Genomic DNA, 7,137 nt, shown 5'->3' with positions numbered 1-7,137 from the left:
CTCTTCTGAGTTACAAGTTTAAAAGGTTAATCAACAACATGAGCTGACTGCAATTCTCAGCACAGTTTCTAGAAGGTTCTTTAGATTTTATTTTTATATATTCAAGAAACTGCATAAAATTATATAGAATAACAGGGCAGGCCCTTTATGTGTGCACTCATGTATTTGCTGAGTGCTGAGAGCGTATAGGAAAAAGACGACCGATAAACTTTCTCCTGCAGTTTATAATCTGATAAACAAGAAAACAAGCTTGAGCATGCTCCTGCGAGGTGCTGGGCATCTGTCGTTCCAGCTGACAGGAAGACCAACAGGTGTCTTGGGTGATGTTACTGACACAGGGATGCAATGTGAGGCTGAATCTAGGTCTCTGTTATAAGTCTGTTTCTCAACCTCTTGCTTCTTAACTTCTCTAAACATCAGCCAACCAGCCTCAAATTCCCCTAGCCATATAGCATTTCTTTCCAGGGTAGGGTTTTTTCCTGGAAAACATGTGCAGAGTTGCACAAAAACGTAGACATTGGATTTAGAAACGTCTCTGTTCACTTTTTTCAAAGACTTTCCTAATGCTTATTGGCACTGTCACCTCTTTGAAACCGCTTTAGCCTCTGACTGTCACCCCTCCTGTAGTGCTTAACAAATAGAAATGTCTTTCCCTGGTCTTGAGGAAGATCAGGTAGCAGTTACTTAAAGGTGTTGTCAGACAACTATCATTAGATGGATGATTATATACTTAATAATTTTACAATATGTGTATCATACCCATCCTTGGCTGAGTGCATGATCGGATGGAGATGACCACAAAGAGGTAGGTTTCTGGTAGCTATCACATACATTCATCATGATTAAAAATTTAATAGTCTAATTTTTCTAATCAAGAGAGAGAAACCTGTATGACGGTATATAAGGTTGTCTCAGAGGTTCTGGTTCTCAGGTTTGTGCGACATAGACAACTGAGTTAAGATGATCTGAGTGACCTTTAAAGGTGCTTTTACATATTTGGGGATTTTTGTTACATGCAACCTTATCTTGGAATTTCCAAACATTTTAATATTGGTGGGGGTGTTCAGAAAATTATAACATCCTCTTAATTTATTTTTCGGCTGAGGTGATAAGTTTGTTCTTGTTGAACTCCTGGTGACTAAAGCTTTTTGCTTGGGGATTTTCTGTAGCTCCAATCTGCAACTCATTAGGTAATCTTACTAAAATCATGTGATTCTATTGTTCAGTTTGTTGATGTTGGCTTGTACTACTAGAAACTCTCAGCTTATGTCCATAGGGGAATCTTTAGACAAATTAGAGTGAATAAGTACATGTGTTTTTGAGAAGGACGATACAGCGATTGGAATGTAGAGATCAACTTTAAGCAAATCGTCCCTCCCTCCCTCCAGACAATCCTGCTAGGGTCAAGCCATAAACGTCATATCTCTGCTAAGAGGCTGGATAGTAGCAAATGAAACTTCTGAAAGTACAGCACCTAGCACATTGTGGGCACTACTGGAAACAAATAATGAAAATACCAGCTCAAACTTCTATCCCTTTCCATCGTCTTCTCATCTCAAAGAATGTAAGTTAGACTTTTTATTTTCTTCCTTGTGGATGTTGTGGCTGACACTGAAAGTTTCTAGGAGCCCTAAAAGTAAAATAAATATAATTGATGCTTCCAATGGTGATGCAGGAACACGAGTACCAACCTCAGGGCACACTTATAGCTGTGGCGTGGCCTGACATGAAAAATGAACATGTGCAGGAAGGCCTTATTTCTTTGAAGACAGCACAAACTTTCTGTTTACTACCCTAATTCTAAGGTCAGTAGGCTAAAGGGACAGCATGTCAACAAACTAACATAAGAGGGAGAAGACCCAAGGAACTATTTACTATGAACTAGACCAGTGCTTTTCAACCATTTTTCATTTGCAGATCCCTAAAAAATTTCAAATGGAAGTACGGAAATCTTAGATATGGTCTGCAGACCACAAGTTGAAAAGCACTGAACTAGATACCAAAGGACAAAATAAGTTAGGAATGTAGAGATGAGGAAGTCAAACTATGGGCAGTGCATGCTGCACAGGGATTGGTTCCTGCAAAGTCTCCAAGCCAAAAATGAGTGATGTAATGCATAGTAAATGCAATGAGATGTGTATAAAGGGAGAGGAATTCTGTGTAACTTGAGAGCTGTGATGTCCCCTGCATTCATTCCCGCTGCGTTTAAGTTTAGTTAATTTGGTGTAGCATGCCAAATAAAAATACCGAAGTAAGGTAAGGCTGGAGTCAAACTGACTTCTTGGGAAGCCGAGTGGAAAGAGGTCGTGGAGGAAGTCCCAACAATCATTGAAAAACAAGGGCACAAATCCCAAAAGGGTTGTGAAGTTGAAACTTAGATTTTATCAACCAAGGGCAAACTTCTCAGGTATTTCAACAGCCTTAACACCGAGTCTCACTGCTCACCAAGTCTCCAATCTGTCTGGTCACCCAGGTGAGCATATCTCTGTAATAGATGGCCCCTGGCATCAAGAATCACAGCAATATTCAGGTTATTCCTAACCCAAAGGATCAGTCACTGGTCAGGTCAATTGTGCTTTAGGTTTCACACTATACTAAGCTGTATAAAAATTTAATAAATAGGAAAAGGAAATTAGAATGTTGTTTACAAGATTTAAGCAAGCAAACATAGACACGTGAATAAGTTACAATCTTAGGTTTCAACAGGTAAAATAGGCTTCTACAATCAGCAAGCTCTATTGTACTATAGGGCTAACCCAGGCTAAGAAGCTGGGGATCTCTTGCTTATGTCTTGAAACATCTTGCTGCCTTTCTTTCCCGAATCCAAACAGCAAAATGATCCTTAGTTCCTTTGGTTTGGAATTTTTATCCCCCTCCTGCCATATGCTGTGAGCTGTAAACTCAGCTGATGGGAGGAGTCCACCTGCATGACTCATCTTCACAAGGAGGAGAGCAGAATGATGAGTCATTAGTTCTTTTGTTGACCGCTTCACTTCTCAATGCAGATGTAAGGAGTTTTCAGTTGTAAAATCCAACCATAGCTGTGTGGGATCGATGGGTCTCCTCTTTCGGAAAGGAGGGGCATAACAATTTCTGTAGAAAAGCAACTCTTCACGCTAATGTCCCTCACCTGAATGGCAATTCATAGCGTCACAGAGGCTCATACCACAGCCATTCAAATATTCCATTTCAATATGGAATACAGATATTACAAGTAAAATTAATGCATGTAGCAACTCACAAGCATTCACTAGACTCTAAAATCTAAACACTTTCTTAGAATTCTAATACCCATTTATTAATATTAACCACCACGTGACCCAAACAGAGTCCAGCTACATATCTGTTAGTGTCCAGTTTGAGACACAGGACCTTCCATGAGCTGGCATGTGGCCTGCCAGCATAGCAACACTATTGTTTTTTAAACTATTTTACAGTTAAAGGCTTTCCTGCTTCATTCAAAACTGCTTTCCTCTTTAGAGTCTTTGTTTTTCTTCTGTGGTTTGTCCAATGCAGTCCAGATAATTTCAAATTCTTTATATATAAAGTGGATATTTCTGTACAATCAGCTTTTATCCTGCCTCTGATTAGCTGACCTCTTAAAATAAAATGATTCACTTTGAAAATACAAAATGGATTCTTTTGAGTTCACAAGCAGTAAAATGCTTCCCTCATAAACCTCCCACCTGGTGATCAAGTATATAGGACATAGAGAAACAGTTGGGCTTTTTTTAGACATTGTTTACTGTTTTGTTTGTTTACATGTTCGCAAAATGAATGCTCACCATTCCGTGCTTATTTAATTCAGCTCCACTGTCTTGTCAAAACTTGCATAATTTGTCATACTCAGTCTGTCCTATTTTAAACAACATCTTAAATTTGGCATGGCTTCAATTTAAATCCTGAAGCCTACCTTCTGCTTCATTTCCTCCCTGAGCTTCATTATAATAAGCAAACATGTTGCCACGTGCACTTTGGTGCAATTAGAGGCGAAAGGTAGGAAGGAGTCAGTTTATGCACCACCTCAAACTAAGCGTGGGTGAACTTCAGAGTTCTTGGAGGCTTATCTATCCATCACTGTCTTTGGGAACGCAAACCTGAACTTTTTGGGCCTAAGTAGGTTGTAGCAGAAGATAACTGAAAGTTAGTACCTGACTTTAAGAACAGAGGCCACACTTTCAATATATGGCTAATCACTTGTGTCTGAGGATTCCTGTCCTTGCCTTGTAGAGTAGGGTCCTTGTTCTTCAGATTAAATTTAAAAAAAAATCCCTAAAACCATTACTGAAGAACAACCCTTTTTTGAGCCACAAGAATTTCTGTCTTGGAAGAAATATGTAAGTTTATTAAACACAAACTGCATAAACCCAGGAAGTGGGTAAACCACTGAAAAACCAGTCAACATTCTAAGATACAATAAAACCTACTCCAATTGGAGGCTGTCCTGTGTATATTTTATTATTTGCATAGCTGAATAATCTGTAATTGTCATTAAAATAAAATTTTGGTGCATAATTGAGCTTCTGAACATAACTTCTCACTACCAAAGAATTAAGTCTTTTTAGCTCTGGTTACAATATTACGATAAAGATAGCTCCGGCAGGCTAGGTGCAAAACAAATGTTGCAGGAAATGAATGCAGATAAGGGACTTCAGTGGCAAACTTTCACCCCCAAATTATACATTTAATATGTTGAAAAAGGCTGTGTCAGGGCCCTCACTCACCAGCTGTACTCCCAAGAGAAGGAACTCAACACTAACCAAGGGATCACAGGGACCTAGAGCATACACTGATGAGATGTGACTGGGGAGGGGAAGATGTGCTGCTGTCTGTCAGATGGGTGAGGGCAGAGAATGTTCACCTTTGATTACCTGCACACATGGTCAGATGCCATTTAAGTATCTTTAGCATGCGCACTCTTCCTTTTTACAGATATTGCTAAATTTACCTTGGATATGCTGAAATTAACATGCTGTCAAAGAAAATTAGAAGGTGTAAATCTGGTACTGTGTGTTCCCTTGGACAAAAATGGCAGGAGGCTGATAGGGTGGTTATGTGGAAGGTGTGTCTATATTTTGTCTCTGGTTTTTAATCGCAAGCAACCAAACACCTAAAAGGAGTGTTTCAGGAGAGTGTAGTATAATCAGACTAGTGAGAGTCACACAAATGAGAGGAGCACGGTTGAGAGAAGAGGCCATAAGAGAAACATAATGCAGGTTTCTTCTGCTCTTAGATGGTGCTGACTGCTGTGGAGTATGGTATACACCGCAATTAAATATCTGTGAGCTGATTTGGGCTAGATCTAGGGGCTGTTTAACTGAGATGTAGATGTTCAGACTCAGGCTGTGGCCTGGGCTCTAGGACCCTGCAAGGTGGGAGGGTCCCAGAGCTTGGGTTGCAGCCCAGGCCCCAACATCTATGCTGAAGTTAAACTGCCCCTCAGTCCAAGCCCAAGTCAGCTGGCATGGACCAACCGTGGGTTTTTAATTGCAATGCAGACCTACACAAAGGAAGCTCCATATGGGGATCCCACCTCTTTTTGCCAGTGTCCCCCTGTTAGGAAAAGCTAACGTCAAGAAAAGGGATGAGCTGTAGTGTGAAGCTCCGTAGTCTTCCTAGAAATATTATGATGTGAATGTGGTCGAAGATCTATTTTATGCAAGATGGGTCTTGTAAGGTATCCTCAGAAAGGTTAAAATTTACTGAATGAGATTATCCAATTTGTATGCTTGTATCATTTTTGTATCTAAAGTTAGGAATATTGACTATGTAACAATTACAACTGTGTGTGTATTTGGGAGACACCCACCAGACAACAGGCCATCAACTCTGATGGGCCATTAGGAAAAAAACAATAAGACTTTGATGATACTAATCTCTCTGCTTCCTGAGAGGCATCCTGGGACACAGCTGTGACACTACTAGGTCAGGTGGTCCTGTCACCTGGTACTAAACACCATCTTGAACCTCCACCAGTAATTTTCCACCAGAAGGAGGGGGAGGTCAAAGCTGGGAAACAGAAGATTCCTGCCTTATGTAAATTTTATTTAAGGCTGGGAGTAAGGCAAACAGGACTCTTCTCCCTTGCCTTCCTGCCCAAGAAGAAAGACTGCTGAAAGTATCTGAAGAGACAAAGGAACTGAGTGGTGGGAAAGGCAAATGCCGAGTCCAGACTGAGACAGAGGAGTCTCTGTCAAGAGAAATACCTGAAACTCTAAGCTACAGAAACTTTGCTAGTTGCCTAAAACAACATTTAGGGTGAGAAATTATTTCTTGAAACCAGTCTCTTTAAGATCTTAAGCTCAGTATGCATGTTTTGTTTTATTGCTTAATAATCTGTCTTGTTCTGTTTGCTATCCCTTATAATCACCTAGAATCTGCCTTTTATAGTTAATAAACTTGTTTTTGTTTATTATTAAACCCAGTTTGTGCAATTTCTAATAGGGGGAGAGGGGTAAGAAGTTTTGCATATCTTCCTCCACATTGAGGGAGGAGGCAAATTTATGAGCATACACTGTATAGATTTCTCTACAGTGCAAGACAATATTATTTTGGGTGTAGTTTCCAGAGCGGAGCTGCACTTGCGTGCTTGGCGATTCCCTAGCTGAACCTTCTCATAGAGAGCTGTTTGCAGACTCTGTGTGATTCTACAGCTGGTGCGTGCGTGTGTGTGTGTGCGCACGCGTTGCCATAGGCTGGAGAGCCTAATTCAGCAAAACAGGGAGAGGGAGCCCAGATTAGTGGAGCAGTTGGGCTCAGTGAAATCCCAGTACATCAGGTGGCATCCCAGATGGGGGGTTCAATCCATCACAGAAGCTACCTGCTAGCATCTACCTTCAGACTGGATGACATGGAGACACACTGCTCTTAGGGGGACCTGAGCTGGGTTATGCATGACTGGCCCTCCCTGACCCATGCCTAGCCCTGCTGCCTCCACATGGCATTATATAGATGAGCTGGGTAAAAGGCTCCCTGAGTAGCTGTTGTAATTTGTTTGCATTAGTCACTGATTTGCTTCATTGGTTGTGTAGGGTTTAGACTAATTCTTTATCCTTCCCACCTTCTTCCTAAATAAACTGGTTCTTAAACAAGAGGCAATCTGTTGGAGGCACCAGTCCTAACTAAATTAGAACCCAG

Source organism: Caretta caretta, chromosome 4, assembly GCF_965140235.1.
Source record: "Caretta caretta isolate rCarCar2 chromosome 4, rCarCar1.hap1, whole genome shotgun sequence".
In the NCBI taxonomy this organism is placed as follows: Eukaryota; Metazoa; Chordata; order Testudines; family Cheloniidae; genus Caretta; species Caretta caretta.
This window is presented reverse-complemented; position numbering follows the sequence as displayed.